Here is a 20693-nt window from a genome sequence, read left to right as displayed (position 1 = left end):
AAACAAGTAATTAGGAGTGGCTAAGGCTTAAAAACTCTCTCTGTGGGGCAGGGGTTGTCAACCAGGGGTACGTGTACCCCTGGGAGTACTTGGGAAAGTCCTAGGGGGTATGTGGCAGCAGCAGCGCATGGTGGTACGTGGCTCCAGCATGGCCTTCTCGTCAACCAATCACCAGGGGACTCCTCCACCCCCACTCGTCAACCGGGGTGCCCCCCCTTCCCCCTCCCCGCTTGAAAGGTTACACTCCTTAAAAAGGTTGGAAACCCCTGCTGTAGAGCACTGAAAAGTTTGGCCTGGCAGTTGAAATGATATGTCCTAGTGTACTCAATATGCAGACAATGTAGGAATTAACAGAAGCACAGGTGAGATGACAATAAATCTTTAGATTGGCTCACACAGGTGTGCTCCATTGGGATAGGATCACTTAGGGGACTTAGCACCTTCCTGGGAAGTGGAACCAGGTAAAGTTATGTGGCAGAGCCAGCAGGGCTTAAATAGGAGCGAGCACAGTGGTGGGGCTGCTGTTGGGTGCCGCGGGATGGGCCACACAGAGCCCGCCCCCCCGGTAGCACCCACAGAGACTCCTGCCTGACAGGACAGCCGTGTTGTACCGCTCCAAGACAATGCCTCTAGCTTGTGGGCACCCGAAGCCCCAGGCTGCACTTCCCTCCCACCTGCCTGCCCTCAGGGCTCTAGCAGTTGCCACTCCACTAGTATGGCAGCTCTCCCTGTGGGTGCTATGGGGGGAGTGGAGGCACCTGGCTCTGTGCAGCCTGCCTCTGCTGCACCTGATGGAAGCCTTGCTGCTATGCTTACTCCTATTTAAGCTCTTCTGGCTCTACCACAAAACTTTGCCTGGCTCTTCCCCCCAGGTAACTGGTAGCTACCTCTCTGTCACACAATGCTGCAGCCTAGATCCGGGGTGCCTCCTGGCAGCCTGTGTTGAAGCCACTTCCCCAACAGCTGGCAGCACTGAGCTGTGGACCTTGCCGCCCCATGCTGCTGCTGGCGCCGCTGCATGCCCACTCCTGCACACTCACTCTGCAGAGCCTGCTGCAGCCACGGGTGCAAGTCCTGGCTGGCCATGGAACATACCTCAATCCTGCTTATCAGCCTTGGCCCCAGCTCCCCATGCTGCTATGCCCTTCCGTGAGGGACCATAACTTTTAAAATATTTATGTGCCTAATCAAAACATTCAGTCCCAAAAGATCTTCCCAGAGCCACTCATCCTAGCCTTCAAACAAGCACCGAACCTTGCTAACCTCATCACCAGAAGCAAACTTCCTCAAGCCCAGAACACACCAAATGGATCCAGACCGTGCCATGACAAGAAATGCAAAACCTGCCAACACATCTCCACCACCCCCACTATTACTACACCCCCAACAGAGCCATCAGCATTCCTGGATCTTACAGCTGCACCTCCAGAAATGTAATATATCTCATCCAATGCATGAAATGCCCTGATGGAAAATACATAGGAGAGACCAAACAACAACTGCACACCAGAATGAACGCGCACCGGAAATCTATCAAAGACAAGAATACCCAGTTACCGGTGGGGGCACATTTCTCACAAGAAAACCACTCTCTCTCCAATCTCTCAGTCCTGACCCTCAAAGGAAACTTACAAAACACTTCCCAGAGATGAGCCTATGAGCTCCATTTCATCAACCTCCTGGGTACTAAAAATCATGGACTAAACACAGACATTGGATTTATGACACATTATAACCTGTCTGACATCTGACTCCCCAGGTACCTCTCCACTACTCATCCCCCTTCTCTCACCCCCCCCCCCCAGCCTGTCTCTCACCCATTGACTCTTCAATCTACATTTTCACTGACTACCTGTCTTGCATGCATACCAGCCCAGCCCCTGACTTCTTTACTTTTCATTCCATCCAGGAAGAGCACACACCAACTGCTGAAACTTCCTTAGCCTGACAAAGGGTTTTTGAACCTGAAAGCTTGCTTAATAACTATTCTCCAACTATTTGGGTTGGTCTAATAAAAGATATCATATTCGCCCAAGGAACCTTGTCTGCCTAATCAAAACACTAGTATACTTGTTGTAATTGCGATTTTTTTTTTTTCATTCATTCATAGATTCGTAGACTGTCAGGGGCTGGAAGGGACCTTGCAGATCATCGGATCCAGCCTGCCTGTTCTAGGCAGGAAAACAACTGGGATTCGGTGACCCCAGCGAGGTGACTGTCCAGTCTCCTCTTGAAAACCTCCAGGGTAGGTGACTGTACCGCCTCTGGAGGGAGTTTATTCCATAGTCTGGACACCCTGACTGTGAAAGAGTTTTTCCTGGTACTAAGCCTGAAGCAGCCTTCCAGTAGTTTGTATCCATTGGTCCTGGTCTTCCCCTGGGGGTGCCCTAGTGAACAGTTGTTCACCGAGCTCCTGATGCACTCCTCTGATATAGCGGTAAGCCGCTATCAAGTTCCCGCTCAACCTTCTCTTCTTTAGGCTAAAGAGGCCCAGGTCCCTCAGCCTTCCCTCATATGGCTTGCCTTGCAAGTCCCTGATTATACGGGTGTCTCTTTTCTGGACCCTCTCAAGGTTTTCCACGTCCTTATTGAAGTGCAGCACCCAGAACTGGGCGCAGTACTCCAACTGCAGTCTCACCAGTGCTGAGTACAGTAGGAGTATCACTTCCTTAGTTTTACACAAGAGGCATCAGTTGATGCATGCCAGTGTGTTGTTTGGCCTGCTGGCCGTTGCCTCGCACTGACAGCTCATATTCATGCGATGGTCAATCATTACCCCAGGTCCTTTTTGGCCATGGTGCAAGTCAAGCTGTCACCACCGAGCCTGTATGTACGTTGAGGGTTGTTTGCCCCCAGATGAAGCACCTTACACTTGGAAATGTAAAACTTCATCTGGTTCCGGTCTGCCCAACTCTTGAGCCTGTCCAGGTCCACCTGTATCTGCAACCTATCTTCTGGTGTGACCGCACCACATAACTTGTTGTCATCCATGAACTTGGCCAGCGAGCTTTTCACTCCCCCATCCCAATGACTTATAAAGATGTTGAAAAGCACCGGTCCAAGCACGGACCCCTGAGGGACACCACTGGCCACTTTGCTCCAGGATGACACAGATCTGTTCATGAGAACTCTCTGGGTCCTACCTTGTAGCCGTTGAGCAGCTGAGCCCACACTCTTCCAGTTTTCCCACAGGGATATTGTGGGATACTAGATCAAAAGCCTTTTGGAATACAGGGGTATAGGTTGCCTTTTGGAAGTGTAGGTGTATAACGTCTACCAAATCTCCTGTGTCCAGGTGGCGAGAGACCTGGTTGTAGAAGGAGATGAGATTGGTAAGACGAGACCTACCCATGACAAAGCCATGCTGGCTGTCATTCAGAATCTTACCTTCCGCAAGCATATTGCACATGGATTCTTTAATGAGCTTTTTCAGGATTTTCCCTGGGATGGAGGTTAGGCTCATTGACCTATAGTTGCCCAGGTCCTCCCTCTTCCCCTTCTTGAAGATGGGCACAATGTTGGCCCTTCTTCAGTCCTCAGGGATTTCCCCAGTGCACCATGAATTCTGAAAGAGCTTTGCCAGGGGTTCCACAATGACCTCAGCCAGCTCCTTATGCACTCTTGGATGGAGTGCATCTGGTCCCGCTGACTTATAAATGTCTAGTTTTTCTAATTGGTATTGTACTCGCTCAGTGTCCACAGTAGGGCTGTCAGTCCCAGCATGTCCCCTATGAGCCTTATCTCGGTTGAATTCACCGGACCATGGGGAAAGACCGAAGTGAAGTGGGCATTCAGGAGTTCATTTTTTTCCAGAACATTGGTTACCAGCTGTCCCGAGGTGTTAAGCAGGAGTCCCGCGCTTCCATTTGTTTTCCTTCTACTGCCTACATACCTAAAGAAGGACTTCTTATTGTCCTTGACTCCCATAGCTAGCCCAAACTGTCGCTGCCTTGGCTTATCCTTCTTGGATTAGGTGCTACTCTTCATACCAACAAATACATTTCCTAGTCAGTAACAGTTGAATGACCTTCTCCTGGTCTTAATTATCAAGGTTCAAATGTGAAACAAGATAGGGTAGCCAGTTTTTTTGGGACAGTTGAAGTCTTTAAAATTAAAATGACAAAATTAAGGTCTTGAAACATAATGGGTGTGGCAAAATGAGCTCAGGTAACAGCAGGGAAGCCAACAAAGTCAGTCATTGTTTTACTGAATCATTCTGCTTTCTGAATTGGATTGTGCTCATTGTAATGAGCTACTTGCTCATGCATATTGGGAAAACCTTGAAGTGCCTTACTAAATTATTCTATTTCAAAGGGGCATTCTAGACATAAATTCATGTTCATTTTAAAAAGATTTGATTAACAACTGTATATTTTTGTGCAAGGTTTGGGTGGCTCTTTCTGTTGTAGCTCGTTAACCTCCAGTGTAGATAATGCAGTTAAGAAAAAGCTCTTTTGCTCCTGAACAAACATGATGCCAACCTGTGCACATGTTCAAGATGCAGGCCATGTATGATTAAATTAACAATGGCTGGTTTTGCTTTTCACAATATTATTTTGCTGAGATTGTTTAACTAGGGCATCTTGCCAGCTTTACTGTAGTGCAGCACCTGAAATTAAAAAAAACAACAATAAAACAACAACAAAAACCTGGAATTAAAATGTAGCTTTGGTCGTAAGTGAAGCAGTAGTGTCATAATTTCCTAACTGTTCTGCCTGTTAACCATGAGTAGTACAGGAAGTGTTTTGGTATGATTGCTTGATGTTTTGGGCTCAGTGTAGTTATGGCACCTTAGTGGAGCACTTATATAAAATATTCAAAGCTTTATCTTAATGGATTTTGGCAATAAACCGTTATCCAAATTAAAACCTAACAAAAATCCATTTGGAGACTTTTAAAATGAGAACTTCTCCAAAATAATGGCAGGCTGAGGTTTGTAGATGTTTTGAATAATCATCTTCTCTGTACACAGCCAAAAAAATGAATGCTTGTTCCTACTGAGATACAAGTTCTGCTGTTCCAAAGTGCTTGTTCCAGTGATGGGTTCATGTACATGCAAGCTTAAAGTCCCAGGACCTTCGTTCTGTATTACTGACTCCCAGCTATGTTTCTGTAATGGGGAATAGTTTATCAGATATGCTATTAAGGAAACGAGAAACAATTAGTCAGCCATCTTGGCAGTACCCCACCCTCTAAAAGCAGATTGTGCTGTGCTATATAAATCAGTTGTTTCCCAATAGATTTATATTGGTGTGAATAAAATCAGAACCTTGCTGAAGTGTTTATCTTGAGCTTGTTCTGTTGCATCGTGAGGCACCTTTACTGTTTTGGGAAGGTATTTTTATCCAACTGTAAAGTAGAGAGGTGTAATTGGTTTAATTACAGTATTGGTTACAAGAATGTTTCATAGTTTCATAGTAGCTAGGGTCAGGAGGGACCTGAACAGATCATCTAGCCTGACCCCCTGCCACAAGCAGGAATGAATGCTGGGTTCACAAGACGCCAGACCGGTGATCATCCAACCTCCTCTTGAATTTGCCCAAGGTAGGGGCGAGGACCACCTCCCTGGGAAGTTGGTTCCAGATTTTGGCCACCCTAACTGTAAAATATTGCCTTCTGATCTCTAACCTAAACCTATTCTCCATCAGCTTATTACCATTGTTCCTCGTCACCCTAGGTGGTGCTGGGGAGAAAAGGGCTCTACCTATTTGCTGTTGATCTCCCCTGATGAATTTGTAGACAGCCACCAGGTCCCCCCTCAGCCTCCTCTTGCTGAGGCTGAACAGGTTCAGGTCCTTCAGTCTCTCCTTGTAGGGCCCGTCCTGCTGCCCTCTCACCAAGCGGGTGGCCCTCCTCTGAACCCTCTCCAGGCTGGCCACATCCCTCTTGAAGTGGGGCACCCAGTACTGGACGCAGTACTCCAACTGCAGCCTGACCAAAGTCGCGTAGAGGGGGAGTATCACCTCTCTGGACCGGCTTGAGATGCACCTTTGGATGCATGACAAGGTATGGCTGGCCTTGCTGGCTGCGGTCTGGCATTGGTGGCTCATGTTCATCTTGGAGTCAATAATGAAAGCACAGAGGCGGAAAGGGATCTTGGAGTCAAGAGGGGAACTCCCCAGCCTGTATGTATGCTGTGGATTCCTTCTCCCAAGGTGCAGCACCCTGCATTTGTCTACGTTGACCCCCATCCTATTCTTGTCTGCCCACTTTTGTAGTCTGTCTAAATCTAGTTGCAGCCTCTCTCTCCCTTCAAGCGTGTCCACCTCGCCCCACATCTTAGTGTCATCAGCAAACTTGGACAGCGTGCTTTCCACCCCCTCGTCCAAGTCACTGATGAAGATGTTAAACAGTGCAGGCCCAAGGACCGAGCCCTGAGGTACCCCACTGCTCACAACTCACCAGTTTGAGTACAACCTGTCCACCACTACTCTCTGGGTACACCCCATCAGCCAATTTTTTACCCAACCAACTATGCAGGCATCAATGCCATAGTCGCTTCATTTATTGATGAGGATGGGGTGAGACACAGTGTCAAAGGCCTTCTTAAAGTCCAGAAAGACTACGTCCACGGCGACATATGTTCTATGTGATAAATGCAACTTATAAACTAACTTAATCAATGATGCATAAGCTTTCACGAGAAAGAACTCACTTAATCAGATACTGTAAGCTTAGGCTCACAAAAGCTTATGCAACTGCAATTTAGTTAGTTTATAATTTCATCTCTTACCCTGCCTTCTGTCTGCTACAGGGCCAACCACCTCTTCATATGATAAATGTCAGTCACGTTGCTAGAATGTGTCAAATATTTGTACTGATTCCAAAAGAAAAATATATGCTACTCTATTGGTGCTTTATTTCCAGCCCATGGAGCCATGTCATTTCACCTGTGAGACTCCCAGTGGGTCTGGAAATTAGGTTGGGGTGTGGTGGCAGCATTGATCGCAGCTTCCCTGCTGCCAAACTTCTGGACCTGCGGGGAGCCGTATGTGCTAGATAATATCCTGCGCACTAGGTTGCGTGGTATGCAACTGGATCCAGGTGCATGGGGTAGGGCCAGTGGGGATGGAAGGTTGGGCACCATTGTGCTGCTCTATTCATCTTGTTTACCTCTGGGATTAAGTGCATTTGCATGGCATTTAGCTCAGTGTTCCTGAGATACGGCTATTTCCAGTAACCATTTATTTATTTTTGTACTTATTTATTTATTTATTAAATGAAACAGCCAGCTGCAGAGTAGTTGCAGCTTTCAGGTATTCTTTTTGATGTCTTCTTCTGCTCAAGCATTTTTTATTTATTTATTTATTTGCCACCAGCGTTGAGAGCCAAATTGCAGCTTTTGTCTAAAGAAGAGTATGAAATACTAAGAAATTTAATGGGTTTAAGTTTGAATTGCAGTACTTTTTTCTATACAGCCTGTCAGCAAAGTTTCTCAAAGTGCTTTATAAACATAACCTTACAGCACTAGTGGCAGGTAATTCAGTATTATCTTCATGTATAAAAATGGGAAAATCAAGGTACAAGAGTCTTCATAGACTCTTAGCTTTGTGCCTTAGCTAAAGGAGATATCTTTGAACTATATCGTTTATATCACTTATCTGTATTTGTTCACACCCAAACTGAAGTGTAGAGAACTCTGTCCTTCCTAATAGGGATGTAAGTCACTAAATTAACAAGTAACTTTCTTATCTGGTAAAGTTAGATTTTGCCAGTGCTTTGATCTATCCACATATTCCAGTTAATCCCTCTGTCCTGGCTGACCACATAGCTATTTCTTTTGTGCACTTGCTCTTTAAGAAGAAAAAAAGCATTGCTAATTCAGAAGTTCTTTTTCTTTGTTATGTAACAGAATGGTTTGCATTCTAAATTCATGCATGCAAACCATTAGATATTATTCACTATAGGGGCAATCATCTAATTATGTTGCAACGTCTGCAGTGCTGCTAAAGGCCTGTTGCAGCATGTGGGCCATCAGACCTAAATATGTGGCAGGTGTGACTACTCCAATTTGTTCAGAAGAGTTTAATTGAATTATATAGGGTTATTATGAATGATCCATGATCAAATGCATCTTACCCATTACAGAAGAGGAAGAGTACTAGTAGGAGGAGTGAACAGTCCTGAAGCAGGTCCTGAATTGCGAAGGAAAGGGGTTCACTTCTTAAACAGCTTAAGAGTTGAGCAGAAAAGAGAAGGTATCTGCTACGTGGGGTTTTGTTTGTGCATTTTGCATGACCTTGAAGTTGGCACCTACTTATCCCCAAGTTTAGTCATTCATGTAGTTTCTCCTGCAGTACTTTTAAAAAGGGAGGAAAATGAACTCAATCCAGGTGCCAGAGAACCCTGGGATGTTGCAGTGTGTCTTGCCTGAGCTAAGGCAGCGTGTTTGGAGAGAGGAATAGCTAAAACTGAAGTGTTTGTTCATGTTTTCCATTTCTTTGCAACATGTAAAGTAGGTAGGAAGAAGACATATGAGCTCAAGGGAGTTCATGTTTTTGGTGAGCAGATCTCTTTTATATTCTGAAAACAGTATGAGAGAGTATTGGAATTTAGCCATGTAATCTCAGTAAGTCTGCATGAGTATTTTCTTCATGCCTTGTGCACTTAACCACTTTCATTTTGAGGATTGTAATGTGAAGTCACTGGGATATTCATTTTTGCTACAAAACTGGGATCCATCCCTAATCTACAGCATATCATGTATAGGATCCTGCAAATGTATTGACTCAGGGATTTAAAATACAATCTGTGTGACTATTTTTCTACTCCAGAGGATGTTTCCTTTTTAATAAAGCTTGCATCACCAGTACTCAAACCAAAAACACTGTATGACAGGAGTTGGCACAGGAAGGCATTTTGCTTGGCACACATGCCTCAGGGCAGACAGTGGGGAAGGGGCCTGGGCTGTGCTGCCACAAGGATCAGACCCCTCTCAGTTTCCCTGCCATCCGCCCCTGGCACACCAACATCTTCCAAGTTGAGGATGCAGGTGTTTTTTGGCACTCTGTCCAAAAATGTTGCTGACCCCTGCTGTATGAGCTAGTGATCTACATGCAGTAATTTAACAGAGTTGGCTTAAAAATCACAGAGAAGGTAAGGTTGCATGTTGTATGGGAATTTCAAGAATTATGTGCCTCTTGTGTACTTATGCATTTTCCAGTAGGGTTAAGGATGTTAAACATGAAGTAAGTTCACACTGTAGACTAATTAGGGATTCAGGGCACATAACTTGCTGAGTGAGCTTTGGGCAGTTCAATTTCCTGCTCTGGCCACATTCCAGGAAATGAGGACAATAGGATGAATAAACAATGATTCTCCATTTTTAGGCTCCATTTAGCTTCAGTTATCACTTTGGTAAGTGAAAAGTAGATGGTTATGACAGCAGCAACAAATCCTGTTGAAAACTAATGCACAAAGATCTATGAACAGTTGTATAATGTTCAAAATAAAAAAAAACTTGTATACTAAGGATCTCAGTTTCCACAATGTAAAATGTGGGGCTACTGAGAGGCAACAGCACATTCTGGGGTGGTTCTAGCCCCGCTTCCCAGCACCGTCACCACCTGCCCCACCCCTCCCTGTCTGGCCCAAGTGGAGCTGCAGGGAAGAGGCTGGAATGGCCTCGGCCTCAAGTGTGCGGTGGGCAGCCTACCCTTGCCCCATGCACAGATTGGGGGGGGGGGGGTGCATGCCCCCATGCTACCCCTGGGGGTGCATACAGCAGCAGAAGCTGCCTGCACCCCCCGGACAAGCTGCCGGCTCCATCCCACGCCCCAACTGGGCAGTGCCTGCCCCTGCCCAACCCCATTCCCTCCCTCACCATGGGGGCTTCTATCTGCCCCCTGCATACTCCTTCATTCCCCCATGCCCCTTTCCCCTAACAGACTTACCACCCGGACGTTGGTTTCTAGGCTTCCGGGCTGCACTCCTGGCAGTGTGCATGCTGCGGCTGTGCACATGTACGCGGCATTTATTGGTGACATTATCGGCCACATCAGCCAAAAAAAGCTCCTTGCCAATAATGTCAGTTTTCTTTTTATTGGTGCCAATACGATATGAACCAATATATCAGTGCATCTCTATTAATTACCCATTCTTGCTGCTTTGCCATAGGTTGGGTTTGTATTTGAAAGTCAAGTTAGTGTAAATGTTTCAATTAGAGTTGTGTGTTAAAGAAAAAATATTATCATACAGTTGCACTAGTACAAACTTTAATGTGAATGCAATTATACTAGCATTAAACTGGCTTATGTTGGTGTAGCTTATTCTTTTTCCCGTGCACAAATAGCTCTATACGTATGCATTGCTTTTACTCTGATCAGTACTCAAAGTTCAGTTAAGGCACAGTGGTATCTTGGGCCATCTCCTGACCTTTAAAAGGATTAAAGCTCCAATCAGACAGATCTAAACGTAGACCCTAGACTCTGAAGGGTGAGGGAGGATGCTTTTGCTAACATCTCTGGTCTACTCTGGGCTACTTCAAACTATGGAAGGAGACAAATCACATCTCTTGCCTCACCAGTTAGCTATGCTGGTGAAAATCCTGGAATTAGAGAAAATTCTGTCAGTCAGGGGTGCGGGCGCACATGCTCCAAGTCCTGAAGTGCTCCATACTTTGGGTTTTAGTCCCATGCAGAACCAAACACACAGGAAAGCACTAGTTGGATCTCTGCCCTGCCCCTCCTTTCCCCTCATTGGACAGCGGGATAAGGTGGAGAGTGGGACACTATGATGCTGGCGAACAACTGGAGGGTGTTGCTTCTCTCTGCTGCCCAGCTGGGACGTGGCATGAGCAAAACATCCAGCCACACTGCAGCATGGTACAAGCAAAGGCTCTTGCTACTAAATTCCCCTGAAGCTCCCATTCTGTAGGCCAGAATCCAGTAGCTGTGTGTGTCAGATCTAACCTGTTTCCTTGGTGTATGCCTTTTGCCAATATAGTTTATTTGCTTTGAGGAAATGGTATAACTTATACCTGCAAATGATCACCATAAGCAGTATCAATGCTAGGAGAATTTGGCCATACAGTTACAGTAAAGGAAGGCCACTGAAGTAAATCAACACAATCCCGATCCTTTCTAAAGTGAAATACAAATCAGGCTCAAACTTAGATGACTAAAATGTAGAACAGTGACTTTCTGCTGTTTGTTTGTTTGTTCATTTATTTATTTATTTGTATGTTGGTGTAGAGTGCAGGAACTCTAGGACTGAGACTAAAGGCAAGGATACGGAAATGTGTTTTTAAGGAGTTGGTTTTCTGTGTGCATGGTACGCCTGAGAGCCTTTTGATACTGCAGGACCCTTCAGGCTTGTCCTTTCTTATTGCTGTGTTTGAGGAGAACAGCAAAAACATCTCATTGTAATTTTAGCAGTGTTTGAAGAGATGTTACTTCCCTAGCAGAAAATACTAAGTTTTAAGATTTAACTAAGTGACACTTCCTCTGCTTGAAGAAGGGTGTTTGTACCTGAAAGCTTGCAAGGAGGAATTTTTCCAAGTATTTGAGTTGGTCTAATAAAAGGTATTGGATTTACCCAATGAACCTTGTCTGCCTAAGTTATAACATATTTATGTGCATGCTGTAAGTGATTCAAACTTGCATGCCAATTTTAGTTTTGCTTTAGCAAAGAAGATTTTTTTCCCTGTTTTCAATATAATGCACTCTGTTTTCTCTGTCTTTCACTGAAAACAACAGCTATTCTAGCTCCTGAGGCATTGTTATTTTCCTGAAACCATAATCTCAGTAAGTGCTTGTTTTCAGGGGAAAATAAACGAGAAAAGCTTGTTTGCTGAACAGGTGTTCCTCCCTAACAGTACCTAAACTTTTTCATTGCAGAAAAAGTTTACATAGAGATTTAGTATAGAATAATATCTATAAAGCTTTAAAATCACACTGTAGCTTATTTTTCAGTAACTCCTTGAGGACAAGTGGTTTCAAGATATTTCTTTTTAACTAGTTCTTCCAACATTCACTTTTAAAATACAAGTACACGTGTGTTGTGGAAGGCTAAATGTAATTTCATTCTCTTTAAATTGTATTCAAGCCATTCTTTTTGGCATTGTAAATTCTGACTCACATGGAGAAAAGGAAGCTCATAACTTCCTGAGTTACTTCCTTCCCAAATGTGTTGGAGAGAGCACTTTAAAGAAATGAATGGATTGGGAATAAGTAAGTAACTTGTTTATTTCTTAATGTTACAGATCCAGTTACTGGAAGCATTCTACATGATCAAGCCTTGTTTTTTGAGAAACTTATTTGTGAATAAATAAACTTAAAATTTAAGGTAAGATTTTTCTTTACATCTGCTTTCTTTTTAAATTTGAGTAGTTTAATAGTTGTCCCATTAACATGCAGAATGGTTAAATTATATGGTTCATTTTCATTTTATCCACTGCCTCTTGTCATCAGTCAGCATAGTATTTTCTTTAGAGAATTATATGAACCTACATTAGGCTGTGGTTATGAACACAGAAATCAGCTTGGTCTGTGGGCAGACAAACAAATTACACTGATTTAAGAGGCCAGGGACTTATTGCATGTCAGCTGCTCCACAGTAACTGCCTATGTACATGCTTTTATCCTCCAGTAAGTGATATGTAAACTAATGGCGGTTTACTCCTTCTTGAAAAGGGCTGTGATTTAGTTTACTGGGTAAGGACATGCACACAGACTGGCTGAAAAATAGTAAATCCCTGCCTCCTTTTAACTCTGTAATTTGTTATTCATATTGTAAACAATAAAATAGAGTGTATAAACATTGACGGCTTCAAGAAACATTACATGAATGGGAAGTAAGAGAGAATTAGCGATCACTGACCAACAGAGTTACTATTTTTAACTGTAACCCGCTATGCTTCTCTTGAAGGTCAACACCTAGGAAGTACCATATTTACTTAAATTCAGGATGAGGTTTCCCCCCTCAACATGTAGGGGGAAGTGTCTTGTCTTAGATTCAGATACAAGGCAGTAAGGGGCCTCAGCTGCTGCCTGTCCCCCCTCTGCCTCTACGCCCCTATGTCCCCACCCTCTCCTGCTACTTACCCTTGCTCTGCGCTAGTAGGCTCTGGGCCCTGGAGCCAGGGCTGGAACGGTCAGGAATTGCAGGGGGAGAGGGGACCAGGGCCAGCCAGGGGTCAAGCTGCTTGATTACCCCCTGCACCTGCCTCCCCCTACCATCTGCCCCCCTACTGCCTCCCCCACCCTCCTTGCCACTGTTTTCCCCTCTTGCAGGAGTGGGGGGATGAATTAGGATGACCCTCCAAGAATTATAGATTCATAGATGTTAGGGTCGGAAGGGACCTCAATAGATCATCGAGTCCGACCCCCTGCATAAGCAGGAAAGAGTGCTGGGTCTAGATGACCCCAGCTAGATACTCATCTAACCTCCTCTTGAAGACCCCCAGGGTAGGGGAGAGCACCACCTCCCTTGGGAGCCCCTTCCAGACCTTGGCCACTCGAACTGTGAAGAAGTTCTTCCTAATGTCCAATCTAAATCGGCTCTCTGCTAGCTTGTGGCCATTGTTTCTTGTGACCCCCGGGGGCGCCTTGGTGAATAAATACTCACCAATTCCCTTCTGTGCCCCCGTGATGAACTTATAGGCAGCCACAAGGTCGCCTCTCAACCTTCTCTTGTGGAGGCTGAAAAGGTCCAGTTTCTCTAGTCTCTCCTCGTAGGGCTTGGTCTGGAGGCCCTTGACCATACGAGTTGCCCTTCTCTGGACCCTCTCCAGGTTATCCGCATCCTTCTTGAAGTGTGGCGACCAGAATTGCACGCAGTACTCCAACTGTGGTCTGACCAGCACCCGATAGAGGGGAAGTATCACCTCCTTGGACCTATTCGTCATGCATCTGCTGATGCACGATAAAGTGCCATTGGCTTTTCTGATGGCTTCATCACACTGCCGGCTCATGTTCATCTTGGAGTCCACTAGGACTCCAAGATCCCTTTCCACCTCTGTGCCACCCAGCAGGTCATTCCCCAGGCTGTAGGCGTGCTGGACATGTTTCCTCCCTAGGTGCAGCACTTTGCATTTCTCCTTGTTGAACTGCATCCTGTTGTTTTCTGCCCACTTGTGCAACCTATCCAGGTCTGCCTGCAGCTGTTCCCTGCCCTCCGGCGTGTCCACTTCTCCCCATAGCTTTGTCTCATCTGCAAACTTGGATAGAGTACATTTGACTCCCTCGTCCAAGTCACTGATGAAGACATTAAAGAGTATCGGTCCAAGGACCGAGCCCTGCGGGACCCCAGTGCCCACACCCTTCCAGGTCGAGACCGACCCATCCACCACGACTCTCTGGGTGTGACCCTCTAGCCAATTCGCCACCCACCGGACTGTGTAGTCATCCACGTCACAGCCTCTTAACTTGTTCACCAGTATGGGGTGGGATACCGTATCGAAGGCCTTCCTGAAGTCTAAGTATACGACATCCACCCCTCCTCCTGTGTCCAGGCGTTTCGTAACCTGGTCATAGAAAGAGACTAGGTTGGTCAGGCACGATCTGCCCGCCACAAACCCGTGCTGGTTTCCCCTCAGCATAATTTGCCCTGCTGGGCTCTCACAAATGTGAGCCTTGATAATTTTTTCAAAGACTTTACCAAGGATGGAGGTGAGACTGACTGGCCTATAGTTGCCCGGGTCCTCCTTCCTCCCCTTTTTGAAAATGGGGACCACGTTAGCCCTTTTCCAGTCCTCCGGGACTTGGCCCGTGCGCCATGAGCATTCGAATATTCCCGCCAGTGGCTCTGCAATGTTGTCGGCCAGTGCCTTCAGCACCCTCGGATGGAGCTCATCCGGGCCTGCCGACTTAAAGGCATCCAGTTCTTCCAAGTGACTCTGCACCATCTCAGGATCTACGCATGGAAGTCTGGCGCCTTGCTGCTGCCTCTCTAAAACCCAGTGAGAGACTTGTCTTGCCCCTCGCTTAGGAACACTGAGGCAAAGAACTCGTTGAGGAGGTCAGCCTTGTCCCCCCTGTCCGTCACCAATTGTTTCTGCCCATTTAGCAGGGGTCCTATTCCTCCCTGGGCCTTCCTTTTACTCCTTATATATCTAAAAAACAATTTCTTGTTGTCTTTTACTTGGGTTGCCATCCTCAGCTCCATGGTAGCTTTGGCCCGTCTAACTGCCTCCCTACAAGCACGAGCAGAGGAGGTATATTCGTCTTTAGTGATCTCACCTTGTTTCCACTTTTTATGTGCTCCCCTTTTGGCCTTTAGGCTGCCCTGGATTTCTCTGGTCAGCCATGGAAGCCTCCTGGCCCCTTTTCCTCTTTTGCCTCGCTCAGGGATCGTCTTGCTTTGTGCCCGAAGGATCGTTTCCTTAAGGCACAGTCACCCTTCTTGGGCTCCCATCCCTTCAAAACTCCTACTCTGCAGTGCGTCCTTGACTAATCGCCTGAGTTCATTGAGATCAGCTTTCCTAAAGTCTAGCGCTTTCACCCTACTAGTTACCTTACCCACTCGCCGTCTTATGTTGAATTCTATTATTAGGCGATCACATTATTAGGTTCAATACATGCAAAATTATAGCAAATTTACAAATTTTCCACATATAGAATCTAATTATTAGGGGATCAACTTGAATTCAGAGTCATATTGGGTTTGGGTAAATACAGTAGATTCTCCCAGCAGTAAAGAAATGGCTAGATCTTTCCCTGGTATCCAAATAAATACCATATTTGATTGCAGAATATGCATATTACCTTCATATTTCCCCCCAGATCATCTGGGGAAGATTGTGGTATGCATTATATGAAAGGAAGAGTGCGCCCCACAGGTCTGGAAATCGGCAGGGGAGGGCTTGGGGTGAAAAAGTGACAGTGTTAATTGCCATGGCTCCCCACAGCCTCTGATCTCCATCTGGGCGTTTCTGTCCAGGAAAATTCGGCTATACGGTAATCCTAACTCAACTGCTGTTAGTGCTGAACTTCTAGCAACCATGAAATTAAATAACGTCCTACCTTCTTTTAGAAGGGTAAAGCCCTCTGAGCAAACTGAGTCTTAATGAGGAGCAGACAGCTGAGGAAAGGTTCTGATTAGCAAGGTATTGAGTCGAAATTAGTTATGAACAATTAAGCATAGCTTGTTCCCACATGAACTGGCTAGCAAACTTGAAAGCAGGTGTGGCCAAGCTGTGGCATGTTTGCCACAAGTGGCATGGAGCAGCTTCTGTGTGGGACAGATGGGGCAGGGAACAGAAAACAGAACCGCAGTTTGGGCAGGGGAAGGGAATCAAAGGAGCTCTTGGGAAGGTGCAGGGCTTACCTTGTAGTATGCCTGACAGAAAGGTTGGCCTCCACTGCTTTAAAGCACTGCTAATGCCAAATTCATGGTGAAATCAATGGCATTTGACAAGTGGCATATTCCTGTCTGAATATGCTGAAGTCCCATTGGCTTTTATAAAGACATGCATCTTTAAGTGCTGCTGAATCAGGGCCTATGTTTTACAACCTAGTGGTGCTACAAGGAATGCATTTTTCTGATCCCACCTGATACTCAGCCTTGAGTATTAACTGTCATATACGTCCAAATAAGTCCAAATAAGACGACTTCTTTGCTAATCTGAGTCCAAAGGTATTTTTTTGCTGTGAAGTCCTTGAAGAGATGGGTCTATAATTGGAGTGTTAGTACAGTCATAGTAAATTACATATTGCAGAGGTATAATAAATTCATAGAAATAGTATGGAGAGAGAGAGAAGAGCGTCTAAAATTCACTTTAATTAACATTTTCCACCCATTTAATTTATTGTTTCTAAGCCTTGAAGTAAAAAAACTTGCTTGATTCTAAAGATAGAAACTGTGTGGAATTAAATTTTCTGAAAGAAAACAAATGTATTATTTGTTTAGAAGGTTAAGCCCAATATTTTATGCTGGTCTTGGCAGCTATGAGGGAGCCATTGAAAAGATAAGACCAGATGCCTGATGTCCTGGCAAAGACAGGCTGCTGCATGTTGTGCTGCTTGGAGCTTCTGTGTTGTCTTCCAGTGAGTTTCAGATGTAGTTAATTGCACGACTCGCTCTGGAGATGATAAATGCATGGATCAATGTGATCAGGTCCTTGTCTGAGAGGACAAGATAATGTTTCCTAGTGAGCTAGAGATGAAAAGTGGTATTTTTTAGACATCAGTATTCGCTGGTTATCCACCTTTGCTAAGGATCAGAGAAAACCCTGAGGCTTTGTAGCAATTTAAATGTAAGCTGCGTGCGTTAAGTGGAAGGTAGAGATCATATTTTGGCTACCTTTTGGTCAGCATCACTTTAATCTTACCTGGGTTCAGTTTGCACAAAAACTCTCTTCATCAAAAAGCTAATCTTTTTATATATATTTTAGCACTGTCAGCAGTTGCATAAGTTCAGAATGATATGTGGACTTGAGGGTGGAAATACACTTTGTCAAGTAAAGCAGATGTGTCCTGGCATAGCTGATCAGCTTCATTGGGTGAAACACACATCACCCATTGTCCTGTCCATAGATGTTGCAGTACAATGGGTGATGGGTTCTCCCTGGGTTTGAGGGGCCCAGTTCTTCGTGCTCTAGAAATTCCCAAGCAGAATTGGGCTTCTCAAGACCTGGGATCACCTGCCTGGCTTTCTCTATTTACCAAGGTACACCCAGATTTCCTAGGATGCATCTTGGTAAGTGGGGAAACTCTCACTTTCTCTACTTACTAAGGCATGCCCAGGAGATCCTGGGGACACATCTCAGGAAGCAGGGAAAGCTGAACAGGCGCTCCCAGGGCTTGAAGGGCCCAATCCTGCCCAGGAATTCCCAAGGTGCACAGGATTGGGCCCCTATTGGGCAGCTCTGGGCTACCCATGCTCTCGCATCATAAAGTAAGCAGACATCAATTACTGAAGAGTGGCATAAATTGATATCACCTTTGTTGTGGCCACTCGTTTTGGTGCCATGAGGGGCATGGTTCTCTGTTTGCTTGGGCTATGTGCCACCAGAAGAAATTTTATTGTAAAATGGCTTATGGTGGCACAAAAGCAACAGAAGGCAACATCTGTTTCCACCCTGGCTATTATCAGCATAGTGTTGCACCTAAGCCTGTGGCACTACCTGGGCTGTCCCTGTGATCTCCTGTAGATACTGAAGAGGAATCAGTAAAGACTTTATGGAATTGCAGAGGTGAGGATCTTAGGGGAGATGAATCAAGTATCCATCACTACAGTGGCTTTGTCTTTCCTGTAGTATTTAGACAACTATTTAACTGTTGAGTTCAGACTTGATCTCCTGTGAAGGTAGGTATCTTCAAGACGATGTGGAGAGAGCTTGAGAGAGTCCAGAGAAGAGCCACTCGTATGATTAGAGGCCTGAAGAGCAAGCCATACAAGGACAGTGGGAAAAGAGAAGGCTTCAGTGGGATTTGGTGGCAGCTTATATCAGGGGTGAGCATCAGGGGCTAGGCTAACAACTATTCACCAAAGTGCCTCAGGGGAAAACCAGGAGCAACAGTCATAAACTCCTAGAAGAAGGTTTCAGACTGGATATAAGGAGAAACTTCTTCACGGTTCATGTGACCAGACTCTGGAGTAGACTCCCAGCAGGGGTGGTGCAGGCACCTACCCTGGAGATCTTCAAAAGGAGACTGGACACACACCTGGCTGGGGTTATTTGACCTCAGCAGTCTCTCCTGCCCAGAGCAGGGGGCCTGAACCTGATGATCTCACCAGGTCCCTTCCAGCCCTAAAACTTCTTTGAATCTGTATCAAAATCTTCTGCACCCTCAGTTATTTAGTTTCCTGTTGTTAACTGATGTCTCAGCTTCTGAGAGAAAGTAGGAATTCGTATGTTGGTATGTAATTCAGCTGCACTATATGGCTAACAGTGACTTACATAGAGCATCCTTGGTGTTTATACTAAAATTGCAGGGAATATAGCCTTCTGTGTACGAATTGCAGAGAGCAGGCACTCTTAAATGCTTGATTATTTTTCCCCCAGTACCTCAGTTGCATCATTCAGCTGATCCTTTCCCTGAAAAATGTCAAATAACAGGGATAAAAACCTAGTTAGCTTTTGATATTAAAAGTTCATTAAAATGATTATCATGCACTATATTTATACTAATCATGTCTCGCTATACAGTTGGCTGAATTGGATTGGTAACTGCTGTAATAAAGAGACAGAGCAGGTGCTTTGGGGAGTATTCTTGGCTGCTGAACTGAGAGCGGAAATTTACCCCAAGGAAATATGTTCAGTTTGTTCTTGTTGGCCTCATCTATGAATGAATCACTCAAAGTACGCAAAGATACCTCTCTGCTCTGACGGTGATATTGCTCTGGTAGTGTTAGTGGCTGACTATGTCAGTGAACTGTAGCAAAGTTATCTTCAGAATGAAATCATTGGACCATTTTGACTCTGGTTTTGGCATAGTAGTTTAGGAGAAAAGTGCACCCACATTTTTGGGGGAAGTGGGGTTCACCATCTTGACTATGGTGTTCATGTCTGGGTGTTGCATTCTATGGATTAGGGACTCACCTCCTAAAGTTGATAACTCCAGTCTGGAGAGAATAGCCAGATCCTTGAACCCATATATTACAATAAATCAAATGGTAATTTTGTTTTTTTAATTTCCATTCCTTTACAAGTCCTGTGTAAGGAGGTACCTGTGCTGGTCACCTGTTGCTTCAGACAGGTTAACTGTAGAAATATGACAACATTTAGCATTTGACCCCCAGATGCTTAGAAGTTGGACAGCCTTGGCATAACCAAAGCTCAAAAACTTCTCACCCTAATTTCTTCATTACAGTATATGCATATAGAACCTGGGCAAAAGTGTAATGTAAGATAAATGCTGTTCTACAATAACAGGGCTTACGTCATCAGATAGACTCAAATATTGACTTAACGAATGTTTCTGAATCAGGTGCATGTAATTTAGGTCTGGTAATAACTATTAGTAGGGAAATAGAAAAAGGTTGATCTCTTATTTCTCTGTTGAGGGGGATCCAGAAATAGAGAAACCATGTGCATTGGAAAGGATGGTAGCTCATGTTACTTTATTCAGCAAAGTTGGATATGAGAAATCAAATGATGGCTTCAGCTAAGATTTTGTGTGTCTGACAGCCGAAAGAAACAATTGGCTTGGAAAAACACAAGGTTTTTAAAAGTTCCATGCAGAGAACTGATTGTGGGAGATGCTAATCTGAATGGGGAACTTTTTTTTTTTTTAAGTATTTCCTCTCAACGTATGTGAATACTGTTTAAACTGAAGGAGCCCAAATGATTTTGTAAGAGCATAGGCACAAATGTTTATTAGTAATAGTAAGAAAATCACCTTAATGTCTCTGTGGGAGTAACATCTAGATATTATTGTTGCCTCTGCACCCTCCTAAAGAATGGGTAAGCAATATACTGTAAGCAGATCAGGATACAGTTTCCTTGGCTGTGCAAGATCTTTATAAGGAGGGTGGGATCCCATATCTCTTGGTTGCTTTTAATGTTGTATAATACACTTGAAGAATAGAGAGGCAAGATATTAGCATGGGATAACTTAAACAGGCTGCTTTGTTCTTACCCACCGATAGTCACCTTTCTGTCAGGTAACTTAAACGATGTTTGCACTAATGTGCCTAAAGCAATACCCAAGGGTTCAGTTCAAAATGTGCTTCTTTGTTTCAGACAGTAAACATTTTTAAGTATGAAGATGGTTCTTCCAATATCAATTTCATTTTAAAAAGTATCACTT

At 44.7% G+C, this 20693-nt stretch overlaps 1 protein-coding gene across 3 annotated transcripts in view; it reads left to right on the top strand.

Annotated features, from left to right (window-relative positions):
• Positions 1-20693, top strand: part of TLN2 (talin 2) — a 391556-nt gene that overhangs the window by 130838 nt on the left and 240025 nt on the right. For all 3 annotated transcript variants that reach the window (XM_059714785.1, XM_059714786.1, XM_059714784.1), the window contains exon 2: positions 12203-12285. The gene's annotated coding sequence lies outside the window, so the exon portion shown is untranslated. The remainder of the gene's footprint in view (positions 1-12202; positions 12286-20693) is intronic.

This window comes from Alligator mississippiensis, chromosome 11 (assembly GCF_030867095.1).
Source record: "Alligator mississippiensis isolate rAllMis1 chromosome 11, rAllMis1, whole genome shotgun sequence".
NCBI lineage: Eukaryota > Metazoa > Chordata > Crocodylia > Alligatoridae > Alligator > Alligator mississippiensis.
The sequence above is the reverse complement of the archived record's forward strand: the minus strand, read 5'-3'. Positions and strand labels throughout refer to the sequence as shown.